This window comes from Podarcis liolepis, assembly GCF_965112155.1.
Source record: "Podarcis liolepis genome assembly, chromosome: 1".
Taxonomy (NCBI): domain Eukaryota; kingdom Metazoa; phylum Chordata; class Lepidosauria; order Squamata; family Lacertidae; genus Podarcis; species Podarcis liolepis.
In genome coordinates, this window is record NC_139554.1 from 113,023,890 (window position 1) to 113,042,314 (window position 18,425).

An 18,425-nucleotide genomic window follows, 5' to 3' on the forward strand; every position below is an offset into this window, starting at 1 on the left:
CAGAGAGAGTCGTCGCCGTCTCGCCCCCCCCCCCCCGCGCGCCTCGGCTTTGTAAGGAGAGCCGAGCTCCCAGCCAGGAGGGTATGGAGGGGCTGCTATGGCAGGAGCCTCCCCCCCCCCCGCACACGCACACTACCAGCGTGGTGTGTGCACACCAAGTGAGGCGTGAACTCAAGTCTCGGCTCCTCCGGCCACCGCCAGGCAGCAAGCGCTGAAAACAAGAACAAAGCTCCCTCTACCAATCTCTCTTTCTTCCTTCAACGCGCCCCCCCCCCCTCAACCTCGGGCGCCGCGCTCCTTTTTCCCTCCTCCTCCTCCTCCTCCTCCTCTTCTCTCCTCCTCCCCCCACCATGCTCGCCCAGGCTCCTGCTGCAGCCACCTAACCCGTTTCTCCTTTTACCTTCGCAGGCGTCCTGTCCCGACGTTAGCTCGGAGGGGGGAGGGATGGACGGGAGGGGGGGAGGGCAGGGGAGAGAAAATGTCCTTGGAGGGGATGGAAGCAGCCCCGGGTGTGGGGTGGGGGGGGGCGTTGAAATAAAGCAGCAGAGGAGGCTCTGTGGCCGGGCAGTGTGGAACATTGAGAGTCGGAGCGGGGGGGTGGGGTGGGGGGGAGAGTGAGTGAGTGAGTGAGAAAGGGGGAGGTGCAGTGCGGCTGGATGGCCGGAGGGTGGTGCTGCAGAGGCCTCCTAATTTATTTATTTATTTCCCCTTTGCCGCCTCTCCTCCCCCAGCCCCACCACCAATCCCCACCTCGCACCGTTTCCTCCAAGCCAGCTCCCGCGGCGGGGTAAGGGGTAACGTGGCTCGGGGATCGCCAGCTCCCTCTTTCTCACGCTCTCCCCCCCCCCGCTTTCCCCGGGGGGAGGAAAGGCCGGATGCAACGAGGCAAGGATCGAACGTTCCACCGCCTCCGCCCCCTTGTGCCGCTACGTTCGGCTCCAGAACGTTGCAGTCAGCAAAGTTCCAAAACGGAGGAAGGAGCGGGTTGGCGTGGGGGGGGGGCGGTGTATGTCCTGGTGGGAAGAGTAGGGGGGGGGGAGTTGACAGGGAGAAGGTGGCAGCAACGGTGGAGGGGGGCGGCGCTCACTCGCTTTACTCGGCTGGCAGAGCGCGCGCGCGCCCCTGTGGGCCGGGGCGCGCGCGCGCGCTCTTTACCTTTGCAGGGTGCCTGCTTTCCTCGGTGCTGGCCAAGGACAAAGAGTTGGTGCCTGTGCAGAGAGACACCCCACCACTGCCAACTTTGAACCCTGGCTCTTGTTTTAGCAATGGCTCCTGGAGGCCCTCATCACACCCCCTCCACCCCACCCCTAGACATCCCATGGGGGAACACTTAACACACACACACCGCTCCCATGTTTTGCCAGCGGCGGCAGTTATTGCGGGTGTGTTGGGTGGAGGGGGATAACAGCTATGGATGGTGGCGGTGAGCAGTGAAATCGTGAATCGGCCGGCTTGAGCTGACAGCTGCCTTGCAGTTGTGATGAAATGGGCTGAGGAAGAATCAGCTCTGTTACAATCCATGTTCCTGTGGGCACCCCCAACTGCTCTTTCTAGAGGTGCCTCCTAAACCCGGGAAAGGGGGTAGCTGTAGATATGGTAGTTATCTGTTCTCAGGGAAATAAATAAAAGTCTAGGGTTGAGTAAGGGAAAGGCCCACTTTGCTGTGCAAGGTGAGCTCTGAAAAAGACACTCGGCCAAACTATTGGGAGGTGAAGCACAGGTTTGGGGCTTCAGAAAGGAAAAAGAGAGGCCCGCCTAACCAAAAGTTGCTCAAGTCCATCTTGCCAGCTCAATATTTCTGGTGGGTCAGCCTGTCTGGGCACTGCTATGGATACAGAGAAGCAGTGCTTTTTTTATTAAAAAAATGTTTAGGGGTACTCAGATTTTGACTCAAGAAAATCACCATTTTATAGTTCAAATGAGGGGAAAATAAATACAGTAAATGGACGAAAGTGCAAAGATTCACAAAATGTTTAGGGGTATGTGTCTCCTCAGAAAAAAGCACTGCAGAGAACAGATCTTCTTAGCTCGGTTGGCTGGAGCGTGGTGCTGATAACGCCAAGGTTGCAGGCTTGATCCCCGTATGGGATGCCTGAATATTCCTGAATTGCAGGGGTGGACCAGATGATCCTCAGGGTCCCCTTCCAACTCTACAATCCTCATCCTCCTCCTCCTCCTCTTCTTCTTCCTCCCCAGAACTGAACCTAAAGATGTCACACTTCTACTGTTCCACCACAGACATTGGGACTCAATTCTTTTCTCGGGAAAGTATTTTGTTTCCTGCTACTCCACATACGAAGCACCTCACCTGGAATGAACTTTCCTAGCTTCATTCAAGTACCCTTGGATTGTACGGCCGAGGACAAGGGTTGTCTTAACTACTGAACTTTTGATCTGTTTGCTTTCAAACAAAGCAGAGGGACAGGGAGAGAAGATATCATGGCATCATCATCATCACTTTTTGTCCAAGTTCAAAATCCACTTCCCCCCCATAACACATTGTATTTCATTCATCCATCCATATCCTTACTCTCCACCAATAAACTCAAGGCACACCAGTAAACTCAAGGCAACGTGCATGATTTGTCTCTCTTTAGACAAACAATACAGAGCATCAAAAGAGCAGGAGGGACTCCCATAGGCTTGGCCAGGGCAAAGGTCTTCACTCCTGCTGCCTGCTCTGCAGGCAAAACCGCTAAAGACAGAATTTCTAAATTTGTGTCTACAAACATAAATTAGCATGTATTTTTGTCCGCCTTTTTTGGTGATGCATGCTTTGGGAGCAGGAGACAGAGGTTGAAGCCTTAAGCACCCAACCTATATTCATCAAGGATTTACATGCACAGCCAAGGCACTGAGACTGTCATCTGAAAAGCTGCAACCTGCACACGACAACCTGTGTCTAGGTGAGCAAGCAATTCTAAGGGTGAGTTCACTTGTGCTTCCACCCAGGATGTCCAGTCTATAAAGCGGGTGATGTGCAGGAGTGAATGGCTGCAAGTCCCTTACCCACCCAACTGAATGCCTGGATAAAAACCGCCACTTTAAAAGGCTTGTTGGAAAGGGAAGATCTGCAACAGGTGCCGACGAAACTACAGAGCATGTCTGCTATTCAACTCGCCCACTGTGCTAGCGGAAGCCAGCACAAGGAATCCCACTAGTGTAATGGGGTTTCTTCCATCCTCTCCCACATGCCCCCCATGCCTCCCCCCCCCCAAATCCCGCTCTCGAATTTCAGGAGAACCTGCAGAACAGTGCGTGGGGTAGAAAGGGGGAGAAGAGGAAGGGAGATCATTCTGTCTGGTAAAAATGCAAAACGCCTGCACTGGCCGAACGCTCCTGTTAATGCAACATTGAATTCCACCCCAATTATTACGTCCTCCTGATGAGATAGCATCTTGAGGCCCTTGACCCCCATGCAATCTATCCACCTCTTTTTTTGCAGGCCATAGTCCACTTAGTCCACAGTACTTAGTCCACAGTAACAAATCCTTATGTGTTGGGGGTGCTGCTGCGTGTGACATGCTTGAGAGTCCTTCTCCCTTCCTTCCTGTTGCATGTGTGCAACCAAGCCCTGTGTCAATGGTTCCTATGATATTTCAACCGCATAGGTTGGCTTGTGCTCATCTCTCCATGGACCCTGCCATCTCTTTGCCCACCACAGTTCTATTGTATATGCCAAATGATATGAGACAGGATCTTCTATCTTGCCAGCACATGCTGGTTCTCTGGGTTCACTTCAGATTGAGGGTAGAAGATGCAAACTCGGGGAGTTGTTCTCAGGGGAAAACTGGTTGTATAGCACAACTGTCCTGCAAGGTAGGCCATTATTCATGTTGACATCTGCAAGGGTTGGTATTGCTGGGCCAATGTCCTGACTCAGGGACCCACTCTGGCCACCAGAGTCCTGTGGCCCTGATCCTCCTCCACTTGACCACCTCTTCACTCAACTTGTCAGAGCAAGTGACAGGAGCAAGGTAAAGGAGCCTCCTCCTCTTTGGGACTCAACCACTCCCTTGCTGGCCATGTAGAAAGGATAGGGAAGAGGAAGGATCATGTCTCAGTGGGTAGCAGAAGGTACAATCCCAGAAATCCTCCAGGTAGGGCTGGAGAGCCACTGCCAGCTAGTGTATCACCCTTTCTCAAACTTGGGTTCCCTAGATGTTGTTGGACCTCAACTCCCATCATCCCTGGCCACTGGTCCTGGTAGCTAGGCATGATGGGAGTTGTAATCCAACAGCATCTGGGACCCAAGTTTGAGAAAGGATGGAATACTGAGCGAGGTCAGCAGTAATTCACACGGCATCAGTGAATTTAAATCTTTATTCTAAGAAACAAACAGCTCAGGAGACCAGGCCTTGTGAGCACAGCAATTCTTCCCGGTAGATCTTGCCCCAATGGGGCAGTTGTGAGGACTGAAAGTCCCCATCTTCCCACAGTTGCCTAAGCCCCCAAGTCTTTCCCAAGCAATTTGAGACTCTGTCAACGTGTCTGTCTCTGGTCCGCCCTCTTCATGCCTCTTCTGGTCCTGGAAGGCCAGTGGGGAGGGGAGCTGGTTGCAGCAGGAGCAGGAAACTCCTTGGCTTCTTCAGTAGCCTGCCTGATCTCTGCCTCTTGGCCCCCTCTGCTGCTGAGTCTGGACTGCTCTCTGCCACAGCCTCTTCCTGCTCACTAAGCCCTGTTCCCTCTTCAGCTTCTGACACCTCCTCCTTCCCGTCTGCTCCCTCTTCTCCCTCTGACCACTCATCATTGTCCCTCCCTGGCTCTGAGCCTTCTTCCCTCGAAGGGCAAGTGAATGAGCAGCAGCAAGTAGAAAGGGGACCTACAGAATCTCCTCCCCACCCCCCAAAAGCTTGGAAGCAGCACTGATAGTTCTCATTTGCATGAGTAGGAATTTGAATCCAGGGCTCCATACAGCAAGCCTCGATTTTTAGCCGAGGTCTCCTAAGGCTAAGGACAACTGTGCCCCAAAGCAAATTAATGTGAATGAAATATTAATTTTGATAATGAAGTAATGGGAACTTGACTATCATGATTAAAGGATGGCTAATCAATTATGGAGCAATAAAGCAATGTGCCGTTTGTGCTGGGGGGTTGGGAATCATGAAATGTCACCAGGAGAATTGTGCTATTAGTCATGATGGGAAATAATTTCCTTCCTTCCCAGCTATGCATTCCGCATTCTGATGATCGTGGTGTCGATGTACAATGTAGCCTAATGATAAACATCTGCCATAGATCTGCTTAAAAAGTAAGTGGCAGGGTTCGGAATCAACTTTGTTCCCGTTCCTCCGTTGCCATTATCCCTTTGTAACTCTGTGTTTCCTTGCAGAGAGGTAGACTTTCATATAAAACTACCCCTGTGATGCCAACCCTTTAGCTGCAGCCTTCGGAATTAAACCTTCAGATTTCCAGCCGCTCTGTTGCTTTTCCTCTTCCCAGTTTTTGGGTTGCCCCTATTTTGCAAGACCCAGTTACGAAGCATTTCTGATCACGGGTTTGATAATAACATAACCTATGCCTGCTTTATTTTACCTTGCATTGTGCAGTCTGTCTCAGCTGTGAGAATTTACAAAATCGGATATCATTATATCTATGCCAAGTATTTGGGGGGGGGGGAGTTAAGTTTTTAATTGCATTGTGTAGTCTTTCTCAGCTGTGAGAGTTTACGATATTTGATGTCATCATATCTATGTCAAGTATTTTTGCTGGGGAGGGGAATTAAGTTTTAATTAAAAACAACAACAACAACACCGCAGGGTTGCTGTGACCCATTCAATGTATAACCTGCTGAATTCAATGTGCCGTTGCTCGGTCCCAGCTCCTGCCAACCTAGCAGTTCGAAAGCATGCCAGTGCAAGTAGATAAATAGGTACTGCTCCGGCGGGAAGGTAAATGGCATTTCCGTGCGCTGCTCTGGTTGGCCAGAAACAGCTTAGTCATGCTGGCCACATGACCCGGAAGCTGTATGTGGACAAACGCCGGCTCCCTCGGCCTATAGAGCGAGATGAGCACCACAACCCCAGAGTCGTCCGCGACTGGACCTAACGGTCAAGGGTACCTTTACCTTTACCTTTTACCTCGTACTGAATAGGATCTGAATTAGAGTGCACACACTTTCTTTTGCTGCTACTTCAGGATGGGGGAGTTGGGGGAGGGGGCCTGGTAAGTGTGCATATGACAGTGCCCAGACTCAGCAACATGGACATTTTGCATTCCTCCATTGATTTCTACCAGCAGCTCTCACTTCTGCCCCTGGGGGCGTTTTAAAATAGCTTCTCAGTGTGAACCAGGAAGTGACCTATCCAGACAGTGGTTTGTATGTGTGTCCTCCTCCTTTCAGCTGCTCTATTTAGTCCCCCTCTCCCATCTGCACAACAGTGGGGGGTTTTATTCAGTCTCTTAGCATTCCATGCTGTTGAACTATTGGTGAGTGTGTTCCCCCCGCCGCCACCCCAAAATGAAAAAAGACATTTTTGGGGGGTAGTCCTGCAAACCTCCAGATGCTCCTGAGTTTGCCAGCACCCACTTGTTGCACGAATTCTAGACATAGGTTCGAGCAGTTTTGCATTTGCAAAGGGTTCTTTATTGCTGAATCGGAACCAATGGAAATCCATAGAAAACCCGATGGTTTTTTGTGCCATTCCAGCAATAGAGAGTGGGTTTCCCCGGGGGAAAGTGGCAGCAGGGAAAACAGAGGTGTGGACCAGTCCTATCTTCGGTGTGGCTGCAATGGAGTCTGTTGGACAGAGGTCAGAATCACATCCATTGTTCCATCCACTCTTGCCTCTGGCCCTGCCCAGTACTGTCATGTGGACCCCCAGAAGAGTACTGATGAAAAAAACACTGCGCTTGGTTCCCATCCCTGAGGCTGAGTATTAATAGAGTCTCTACTTAAAGAGCGTTTTGAAGCCGGTTGGGAGTGAGGGAGGGTCTCAGACAGAACTTCGGAGGACTTTCAAGGGAAACCAAAAATAACTTAACAGAACTAAATACCTTTTTAGAAGGTTTCTGCGTATTGCTGGGTTGCCGTCAGATTTCGCCTAAAGCAGAATTCAAATATCTGAGGAATATTAAGGGCAGCCAAAAATATTTCAACGAGACAAGCAGAACTGTGGGTCGGGGTGGGGTGGGGGGAGTGTTGTCACTCGTTCCTGGAAATAAGCTTCAAGACACAAGCATAAAACATCGTTGGATTCATAATGTCAGAAACTGCCGTATGTCTGAATTAAAGACACTGATGTCTGAATTAAATACATTCTTTACATTATTCATGAAACAAGAACATTGGTTCATGAATTGCCTCTACCTGTAGCATTTCGGCAAACTCTGCCTAGTTTATCAAATTGGCAACGCCACCGTAGCCTAAATTTAAGAAAGAGACTTGCAGTCGTGATTAAATGCCTACTTCACAAAGGGGCATGTTGTTTTAACAACGTGCTGTTCATTTCATGAATTAAACAAAGGGTTGGCTCCTTTCATGATCCGGGCAAAGGAAATATCTTTTTCTAATAGCAAACTCATTATCCAAGTGCCGTTTTTATGTAGGCAAAATGACAGTGCAAGAGGCGGGCTTTGGAGAACCCCAAGTTTTAAAGACGTACAAAAGACACTTTCGCAGAAGGCCTTGGGGGGTGGGCACCCAAAAATGACCTAATAAAGACTGAACACTAACCCCTGAATGCCTGTTGAGGGCTGGGGAATGGGATGGACTCTCCTGGAGAAATGTGAGGCTGACCTGCTAAAAGCAAGCACAGGAACACTCAGTGCTGCAACACTTTGCTGCAGTACCCACGTTTCTAAGTGCTATTGCAAAAGCTTTTCCCTTTGCACATGACTATACCTGTGATCCTAGGGTTTCAGCCAGACAGGACTATCTGATCTATGCAGGCAGAAACCTTCTCACTAAACACTGTGTGGGGGCCAAGAAAAGCAATATCACATCTCTCCACCAAAGAGAGTCCTGAATTGGGGCGGGATTAACCAATAAGCAAAATGAGCACACGCTTAGGGAATAAAGGGAAGGGGGCAGCAGAGAAAATTCCCATGGCTGGATTTACCATGAACCACATGGTGCAGCTGAACCAGGTTCAAAAAAGGCTCCTACAATAAATGAAAAAATTACACACACACAAACACAAAATTAATAATAATAATAATAATAATAATAATAATAATAATAATAATAATATAATGTGAAATAGGTAAAACAGAGATTTATGATCTACATTAATCTTGGGAATACAGCCAAGTTAGAATCTGGTAACTTGGCTCACTGAGTTACCACTCACATGATCGTTCTAATATTTATCATATCGGCTATCTCATTCAGTTGTCCACTGAGATAACGTGAAGCAGTTCTCCATACAGTGTTGCTGGGGGGGGGGGGTTCTTCAGATTTGGGTTTTTTTAAAAGACCTTGGCAAGAATTTAGGAGAGAACTTTTCTTTTGGAGGCATTTAGGGGCAACGAAATGTTAACCACATAGATTTTGGAGGCAATCAATGTGTCAACTTGTGTTGAAATCATATGTGCATCACTATGAACTCGTCTCGTCATTAATTTGGATACCAAATGCTATGTTGTTTGTGATAACTAATAAGGGAATCACCCTAGAGTTTCATTCTATTTATGACCGATTCTAAGGCACCATGTAAAAAGTGACTGTCATGGACATAATAGTGCTATTATGTTATTTTAGGTTTATTATTGTTTACATTTTGAATTAGATATATATGGGGGGGGCGCCACCAAAATCTTTTAAGTGCTTAGGGCCTCTAAAGGTCTTAATCCGGCCCTGAATCCAGCACATATACGTGAGAGTCTCAAGCAAGTGCACTTATCTTTGCAGCAAGAAAAGTAATTCAGCCTGGAGAGAGGGAATGGGCTTCTCCTCTGCTGCGCATTTCAAGTATGGACATGACACTTGGGAGCCATCATCAGCTGTGCCCATGAAACTAAGCATGTGCCCCCGTTATAGACAGAGAAGCAGCAGCCGGCCCAGGTGTCTTGCCTCCAACGCTTCAATAACAGTGGCCACTGTGACTGAGTGATAATGTGATAATCTTAAACACTCCAAAGTGTTGCCGTATAAACGGTGGTCTTTTGGTGGGGGTCGTCTTTTGCCTAACGTGAGGCTCGAACCCAAGACCCTGTGATTGAGAGTCTCATGCTCTACCGATGAAGCTATCCCAGAATTCCCAGGCCCCCTTTCTCCCCAGACTTAACTCACCCGCAAGATGTACATTTAAGGCACTCTTATTATACCACTTTCAAAGTCATGGGGAATCCTGGGAACTGTGGTTTGTTCAGGGGGCTGGAAGTTGCAGCTAGGCGAGGTCATCAGCGCCCTTAACCAAGCACATTTCCCAGAATCATTTGAGGGAAGCCATGACTGTTTACAAAAGGGACGCAGGTGGCGTTGTGGGTTAAACCACAGAGCCTTTGTTGTTGTTGTTTAGTCATTTAGTTGTGTCCGACTCTTCGTGACCCCATGGACCAGAGCACGCCAGGCACTTCTGTCTTCCACTACCTCCTGCAGTTTGGTCAAACTCATGCTGGTAACTTCGAGAACACTATCCAACCATCTCGTCCTCTGTCGTGCCCTTCTCCCTGTGCCCTCCATCTTTCCCAACATTAGGGTCTTTTCCAGGGAGTCTTCTCTTCGCATGACGTGGCCAAAGTATTGGAGCCTCAGCTTCACAATCTGTCCTTCCAGTGAGCACTCAGGGCTGATTTCCTTAAGAATGGAGAGGTTTGATCTTCTTGCAGCCCATGGGACTGTCAAGAGTCTCCTCCAGCACCATAATTCAAAAGCATCAATTCTTCGCCAATCAGCCTTCTTTATGGTCCAGCTTTCACTTCCATACATCACTACTGGGAAAACCATAGCTTTTACTATACGGACCTTTGTTGGCAAGGTGATGTCTCTACCACAGAGCCTAGGAATTGCCAATTAGAAGGTCGGTGGTTCGAATCCCCGCGACGGGGTGAGCTCCCGTTGCTCGGTCCCTGCTCCTGCCAACCTAGCAGTTAGAAAGCATATAAAAGTGCAAGTAGATAAATAGGTACCACTCCGGCAGGAAGGTAAACGGTGTTTCCGTGCGCTGCTCTGGTTTGCCAGAAGTGGCTTAGTCATGCTGGCCACATGACCTGGAAGCTGTATGCTGGCTCCCTCGGCCAATAAAGCGAGATGAGCGCCACAACCCCAGAGTCGGCCATGACTGGACCTAATGGTCAGGGGTCCCTTTACCTTTTATGAATGTTTACAGTTATGTGAGAGCACTCAGAATGTGACCCTAATGGTTTTTCTTTACAACGGCTTTTTGGAGCATAAGTTGTTGCAGTCAAAGAATGGGGGGGGGGTTAATGTAAACACAGTACGACCGTGCAGCAGAGCCTGTGCTTTGTATACTCTAGATTCCTACGTTCAGTCTCGGGTACCTGTAGTTAGAAAGAACCTGGCAGCAGGTGATGTGGAGAGCCCTACTCTCTACCTGAGGGACCCCAGGGAGCAACTGCCAGTCAAAGTCCGCAGACCTGGACTAAATGAACAAGCAAGCTGACCTGGTTTATAAGGCAGCTTTTGGTGTTTGATTGCAGCGTGGAAGAACAGCAAAGGCTTGTATGTATGTATGTTTGCTTGTTTGTTTGTTAAAAAGTAGGCTTCAGAGAATTCCCAGCTCCCCACTACAAGCAAATTGCCCCTGAGACGCACAGTCGAAAAATTCCTAGCGTAAACAGTATCTTGGATGATGAGCAGCTTGGGCATAATTAGTAAGCGAGACGCAGGACAATATCAGAAGTCTATCAGTCAGCAGTGTGAGAGCCTTTCGTTCAGCTGCCTGCCGCTGATGGTGCCAAATGAGACTTGGGAGATTAGGAGGAAACCCTGAATGTCAGGATTAAGCATTTGGAAATGTATTTGATCAAAGGTGAGAATTAATGATGCAACTAGGCTCAAAACTCTCGCGCTGCTTTTTCTGTGCAGCAAATCAAACGCGGCGCAGCAGCCCCTTCTCCCACCAGTCCCTAGGAAGGGTCCCACATGACATTTGTCTGTAATTATAGGGTGCCCAAAATAGGGGGGAAAGGTAGCTGAGAAACACAAAAGCATTTATGAATTAAGATAATTACTGGGGGTTTATTATGCAGATCCCAGAATAGAGAGGATCCTTATTGGGCAATTTCCCCATAAACAGTTACTGTAGTTTAACTGCAGTGATTCGCCGCTTCCGCACATGCGTGTGATGTCATTTTGAGTATCTGCGCATGTGTGAGCGGCAAAACCCAGAAGTAACGTGTTCCAGTACTTCCGGGTTGCCATGTAGCGTAACCTGAAAACACTCAATCTGAAGCTACTTCAATCCGAGGTATGACTATACAGTGGTACCTCTGGTTACGTACTTAATTCGTCCCGGAGGTCCGTTCTTTTTTTTTTTTATAAAATTTTTATTGGGTTTTCACATTTTAATAGACATACAAACATAAAAACACAACAAAACACGTATAATTTCATAAGCTTACTTTCATTCCCTTCTTGCCTTGACTTCCCCACACCCCCCTTTCCACCTTCCAATTTCCTTAATTGTCTCAGCAAATTATTTTCTCCCGTCTCTTAAATATTATTCTTGTCTTTTCTTAAAGTTTATTACTTTTTCTTGGCCCAATTTTACTTATTTAACTTTAAACATTAAGTACTTTCTCTAGAGTCGGCCTAAATTCTCTCCCATAAATTCCCTCCTTGAAATGTTAAGCCAAAAATCCTATATTCCCATTCTAAATCTCAGATTATCACTACTCTACTCTCCCCTCCCCCCTTCCCCGGTATCCGTCCCTTCCCAAACCGATGTCCTTAAAGAAAAAAAAACCATTTTAGCCCGGATTTCTCACATCCGAGGCCCTTAAGCCCCAGTTGGTCTCTCTCCACCAATTTTGTTGGCAGTCCATTTTGTTGGCCTTCTCTTCTCGAGGGGGTTCTGCCATCCACCCCTCCCCTCTTTCCGAATCAACCAGGAGCAATTTCTGGCCAGGATCAATCAGTCTCCCATACTCCAACTTAAGGAAGAAGTCCCAATCGTAAATGTCTATTTTTTTATGATCCAAAATTCGAGTTATTTCAGGGGCTTCTTCCTTTATCTTTCTCTCCTTCTGCAGATTTGTAATCCACTGGTCATCTTCTTTATTTCCCTTGTTTCCAAAGGTTGCAGGCTCTTGGTTGGTTTTTTCCTCTTGCATTTCCTCTCCTCTCTCTTCTTCTTTTTCCCCCAGCTCCAAGATTATCTTTTCTTCTGCAGCTGCAGAGTTTTTTTCCATCCACTTTGTGTCGTCAACAGAGTTGTTTAATTCAAAATTGAAGGTCATCAATTGTTCACTCATGAGAGTACTGTGCTCTTGTAGGATTCCCACAAGACAAAACATTCTTTCTATCTCCGCCCATACTTTCCCTTCTGCAGCCATTGCAATGTCTTTAGTTCCCTCCAGGGGGGTTTCCATCAGTTCTTTTCCACCAATCCGTTACTTTGTTGTTCACAGTCACCTTGTTTCCAATCAGTTCACTTTTAATGTATCACTTTTAATCCAAAAAGATATTATTAACACAGTTCCAATCTTTAGTCTCCCGTTTGACAGCTCTTTTGACAGCTGTCAAACTCCTTGTTCTTTTTCCCGGGCTCACACACAGGGCACTTCCCGGGTCTAGGGGGGGGGGGGTCAACCAAAAAAAAACAGACCTCTGAAATTCCTCTCTCTTCCTCTCCAGCGCAAATACTTCTTAATCCAATTTATGAAAGTTATCTATTTGAACACCAGCGTCTTTTCCGACCTAGTGGTCTCTCTTTGCTTTGAGTCTTTTAGTGGGGGGGGGAGTGTGGACTTCCTTTTTAACACGTCCCCCCGATCGTACTTAAATTCAAAGATAAAATCTTTTAGTGCCGAAATTTCCTTCTACTCACGGGTTACATTTCCAGTCCGATTTCAGGAAAAAAGATAGCGCTCTTCGGTCCTGGCTCGCGGCTTCGCTCCGCCGAGGTAGCGATGGACTCTCAGCACCACGCCACTCCCCAGTCCACTCCGCAGCCTTTAAAAAGGCTCTTCGCGGGTCGGGGAGGGCGCTTAAGGTGCCCACCGAGTCACCAAGTCCTCAGGCATCCGCGCCTGAGGTTTTAAGGGTCCCCGTGTCGCCGGCACGGCAAGACCCGTCCTCAACGGAGCCGACTCCCTCCGGAGCTCGGAGGGAGTCCGCCATTACCCGTTCGCGCTATCCCGGAAGTCCGGAGGTCCGTTCTTAACCTGAAACTGTTCTTAACCTGAAGCACCACTTTAGCTAATGGGGCCTCCCGCTGCCACCGCGCCGCCGGAGCACAATTTCTGTTCTCATCCTGAAGCAAAGTTCTTAGCCCAAGCTACTATTTCTGGGTTAGCGGAGTCTGCAACCTGAAGCATATGTAACCTGAAGCGTCTGTAACCTTAGGTACCACTGTACTTACTTCAGGAGCAGACTTCAGGCTTGCAGGATCTGCTTTGTGTTTTACTAGATCCCTGAGCTCCACCAGCTGGGGCCAGGTGTAAAAGATACAGAGTTAAAGAGCATGGTGCCTTTGAGCAGAGGCTGACGACAGGGATTTGTGTCTTGTGCAGCAGAGCTGAGCTGAGTTCACAATCCTTCCACATGAAAATCCATTCCAGGTTACACAAAGTTTTCTTCATTTCAGCAGTTTAATTCATTTATTTATTGGCAAGGGAGAGAGTCATTCCATCATTGCCAATGTATATATAGTTATTTGCTTGGTTGTTTATTTAAAGCGTTATTTAAAGAGTTATCCCACTCTTCAGCCAAAAAGCAGCTCCCACAGTGGCTTACAAATGTCAGTGATAAGAGAGTCCTTGTCCTCGGGCTCACAATCTAAAAGACACAACACAAAAGGGAGAAGAAGAAAAAGAATGGATGGGAGGAAGGAGGGGGAAAGGAAACTCAGGCGCTGTTCCTTGGTTTTAACTGTCAGAGACAAACATGTTTGCCGATCTGCTGCAAGCAACCTGGAAATCTACCAGTAGATTCTGATCTCCTTTCTGCCCACACTTGACTTGATTCATATAGCAGCACAGCATTATGGCACCACACCTATCCAAATCATTGAAATAACCTCTGCAGAGGTAACTAAGAGTGCATACAAATGTCTATAATTTGAACAGTGAACCCCCTGTGGAAGCACAAGCACGGAGCTTAGTTCAGTGCCGTAACATCATCATGATTTTGCATCGCACCAGAATGAAGCTAACCCTGTGCAGCACGGACTGGCTGGAACCAGTGATGTCACTAACCCAATTTCCCCCACCCTCTCCATAATAATCCCACCACACACACACACTTTAAAAATCATGCAGAAAGTGCCAGGTTCAATCCCTAGAATTCTGAGCTGGGAGGACCAATGGTTCTTCTGGCCCTACGTTAAGTAGCTTATTCGGTTTGTTTAAAGGGGAAGCGAGTGTACATGTAAACGAACAAGACACTTTCACAGTTAACAAAAAGTAAGCAACCTATTTTCCATTAGACGGGAGGAATAAGCCTGAATTAGTGCTCGGATTGGTAGCAAGGATTGCTGTCCTTTCCAAACACAGTTCAGAAGAAAATCAGGCTTACTCCAGGGACAGAAAAACCACACCAAGTATCTTTTCTAAGATATGTTGGCAGTATGGAATTCTATAAAAAGTAGATTGTTTTGATCGTGGATGCACAGCCTCCTAGTGGTTTAAAGAAAGGCCAGTTCAGACAACCCATTTGTGACTTTACATTTGTTCTGCGCTGAGTTGTTTCGGCAGTTCAAACTGACAGCCAGTGGCGTAGCGTGGGGGGCGCAGGGGGGGCCGGCCGCACCGGGCGCAACATCTGGGGGTTAGGGTTAGGGGGCGCAAATCCACGGGTTAGGGGGCACAAATTACTTGCCTTGCCCCGGGTGCTGACAACCCACGCTACGCCACTGCTGACAGCGGCTTTATCCGAAGCAGGAGTTGCTCCCTTGTGTGGAATTATGTAGATTCTGTTTGTAGTCTGACATGTGGCACAAATCCATGCATTTGTTTTACCTTCTGCACATGCAGTGGGGATCCACTGTCAATCATGGCTTCCTGTACATGTTGAAATAGCTCCATGTGCAGTCAGTACACATCATGACTAATGACAATTTCTGCAGTTTCAAGTATCTGTTTCCTCTGCAACAGCCCTGAATTTGTGCACGGCAACGCAATCATCTGAGCCCTCCACGTTGTGCCTGGGTCTCGATTTCTTATGCCATCCTACCCCATCTTTTAGGAAGCACTCAGGACCACTTTACCGTGTGCAAATTCAGTCTGGGTTGGTAGGAAAAATCAGCGTGTTTGAATATAAATGGGTTGTCTGCCTAGGCCTAAAAGAGAGTTTGCTGTATACGTTTCCGTCGTCAAGTACTCCAATTCTCTTTATGTAGATTCGTGAAATCGAGAAAGATCAAAGTCTGCTGTGAAGATTCATTCCAGCTGTAGATATGCAACCTTTAAGTGTACCAAAATGTTTATGAAACAGAGCTAAGTGGAGAGCCAGTGTGGTGTAGTGGTTAAGAGCGGTAGTCTCGTTATCTGGGGAACCGGGTTCGCGTCTCCGCTCCTCCACATGCAGCTGCTGGGTGACCTTGGGCCAGTCACACTTCTGTGAAGTCTCTCAGCCCCACTCACCTCACAGAGTGTTTGTTGTGGGGGAGGAAGGGAAAGGAGAATGTTAGCCGCTTTGAGACTCCTTTGGGTAGTGATAAAGCGGGATATCAAATCCAAACTCTTCTTCTTCTTCTAAGTGAGGTAGTTAAAGAGATAAGCCAATGGTATCTTTCTGTATCTGTTAAGTAACCTGATACACGCTAAGCTTAATTCTAGTGTTTTTGATGTCACCTTTCAAAAGACTATTGAGCAGAGGTCAATTGAAAAGGCCGGCCTTGATGTGATTTCCCGATACTTAATGTCACACATTTATGAAATGCCCAGCTGATTCAACAGATGCTTATTTGTATCAATTAATACTTATCCATTTTATTTTTCCATTGAAATCCGGAAAGATTTTACTGATGAATTGAAGATAAAAGTTTTCCCCTTGTTGTCTAACAATACATGAATAGCAATCCTCTTTAAAGGACGTAACGAGTGATGTCACCTATGCGCCAGGCTGTGTACATGCGCACCATACGCTGAAAGCACATGTCAAGCTTTTGACTCTCCCCAGGGAATCCTGGCACTGTAGTTTGTTAAGGGTGCTGAGAATCGAAGCTCTGCAAGGGGTAAACTACAGTTGCCAGGATTCTTTTAGGGGAAGCCATGTGTTTTAAATGTATAGTGTGTATGCAGGGGCAGTCCTAGCCAAAGCATCAACTAATAGGTCACAAAACTGCATTCTAGATGCGGAAAGCAAGCTAGGGATACGGAATTTTGACTGCCCCTTCTTCCTGCAAGAAAAAATGTCCTGCTTTAGGAGTGCTATCCAAGAGCCTTGGTGCAAGCTAGGGTCGATGTATGCTATCACTGCATAGGAAGTGAAAAATCACTTGCAGAGCTGGAACAAATAGATGATTGATTCCCCAATCTTGGGGGATCCCAGATCTGAAAGCATACACCTCTCACTTATTTTATTATTATTAACGCTTGTATTTTCATATGTTCCAGTAATAACTCAACCTCAAAGAACCAGAGGGACTCATAAATACAGTGGTACCTCGGGTTACATACGCTTCAGGTTACATAGGCTTCAGGTTACAGACTTTTCTAACCCAGAAATAGTACCTCGGGTTAAGAACTTTGCTTCAGGATGAGAACAGAAATTGTGCTCCAGTGGCGCGGCCGCAGCAGGAGGCCCCATTAGCTAAAGTGGTGCTTCAGGTTAAGAACGGACCTCCAGAACGAATTAAGTACGTAACCCAAGGTACCACTGTAGGGGAAATGGTGGGAACACCATATTTATTGGATACAGTTTAGGAAATCAGAGAGCTCTCAGGCATGTACACACTCTGTAGGGATGCAGTGACTGAGAACAGGTGTTCTGAATAGGTAGATGGCTAATTTAGTAAGGACAGAGCAATGGAAGGAGCAGGCCTGTTGGCATCAGCCGCATCCTGTTGCTCCATGTGGATGCATCAGCCGCATCCTGTTGCTCCATCTGGCCCACCACATGGTCTGAGGGATGGTGGACCGGCCAATGGCTGAAAAAGGTTGCTGACCCCTGCTCTAACCACTGTGCCACACTGGTCTTGCAAGCAAGTGCTCGCATATTATTTCTAGTGGCCATATGGACCTGACAGCCACCCGTTGTGTAAGAATACGTCCGACGTACCCAAACAGCAAAACAAATGTCGCTTCCGTGAGTGAAAGGTCCAGCTCTCTGGACCAACTTTTCATGAGCCTACAGAAAGGAGGAATAATCAAAGATTACCTTTTCTCTCTTTTTTTTCCAGCAGGAGAGTTTTTAAGGGTGCTGCGAATCGAAGCTCTGCAAGGGGTAAACTACTGCTGCCATGAACAGTCCACTCCAGAGGATCTTTTTTGGATCTATTTGTTGATCAAACAGCACTCTTCATTTTCTAGCCAAGGAATCACCACAACGGGTGGCTGTCAGGTCCATATGGCCACTAGAAATAATATGCGAGCACTTGCTTGCAAGACCAGTGTGGCACAGTGGTTAGAGCAGGGGTCAGCAACCTTTTTCAGCCATTGGCCGGTCCACCATCTCTCAGACCATGTGGTGGGCCGGACTATATGGGGGGTGGGATGAATGAATTCCTATGCCCCACAAATTACCCAGAGATGCATTTTAAATAAAAGGACGCATTCTACTCATGTAAAAACACGCTGATTCCCGGACCGTCCATGGACCGGATTGAGAAGGCAGTTGGGCTACATCTGGCCCATGGGCCTTAGGGTGCCTACCCCTGGGTTAGAGTGTCACGCTGGGACCTGAAAGACCAGGGTTCAAATTCCCACTTGGCCATGAGGGTGGCCTGGGGCAAGTCACTCACTTTCAGCCCAACCTACCTCGAAAGCTTGTTATGAAGAGAAAAGGAAGGTGAGGGAGAACCAAGTCTGAACCACCTTGAGCTCCATGGAGAAAAAGATGGGCTAGAAATGCAATAAAGAAATAAGGAATAAATAACACAATCCCGTGTGTTAGGCTGAAGAAACTTGGAGCGCACGATTCCTGGAGAAACACAGCCTCTTGATGAAGCAACCACAAATAAAAGTTTCACAGGCATCTAGATAAGGAAATGCAACCCAGGCGTGAGATCACACCGTGCTACAGCTTAGTAAACAGATTACTAACGAACTGAACCAAAGGTTTCACAATACTGTTAGCAACAACATATGTTGAATATGAGACACACATATATTTTTTTTAATAGCAGTTTTACCTTTTG

At 47.5% G+C, this 18,425-nt stretch overlaps 1 protein-coding gene and 1 long non-coding RNA gene across 3 annotated transcripts in view; one reads left to right on the forward strand and one right to left on the reverse strand.

The window, feature by feature from the left end:
• The window catches only part of UBE2E3 (ubiquitin conjugating enzyme E2 E3), a 106,953-nt gene extending 106,057 nt beyond the window's left edge, over positions 1 to 896 (reverse strand). Inside the window, exon 1 of one of the 2 annotated variants that reach the window (XM_083497393.1) lies at positions 758 to 896. The gene's annotated coding sequence lies outside the window, so the exon portion shown is untranslated. Of the gene's footprint in view, positions 1 to 750 lie in introns of both variants that reach the window. The other variant, XM_083497392.1, reaches the window with a different exon arrangement.
• Positions 897 to 1,161: 265 nt separating this feature from the next.
• On the forward strand, positions 1,162 to 2,563 carry LOC310704324. Its single transcript, XR_014524718.1, has 2 exons — positions 1,162 to 1,382; positions 2,197 to 2,563. It is a non-coding gene; the product is annotated as an uncharacterized lncRNA (long non-coding RNA).
• Positions 2,564 to 18,425: the final 15,862 nt, after the last annotated feature.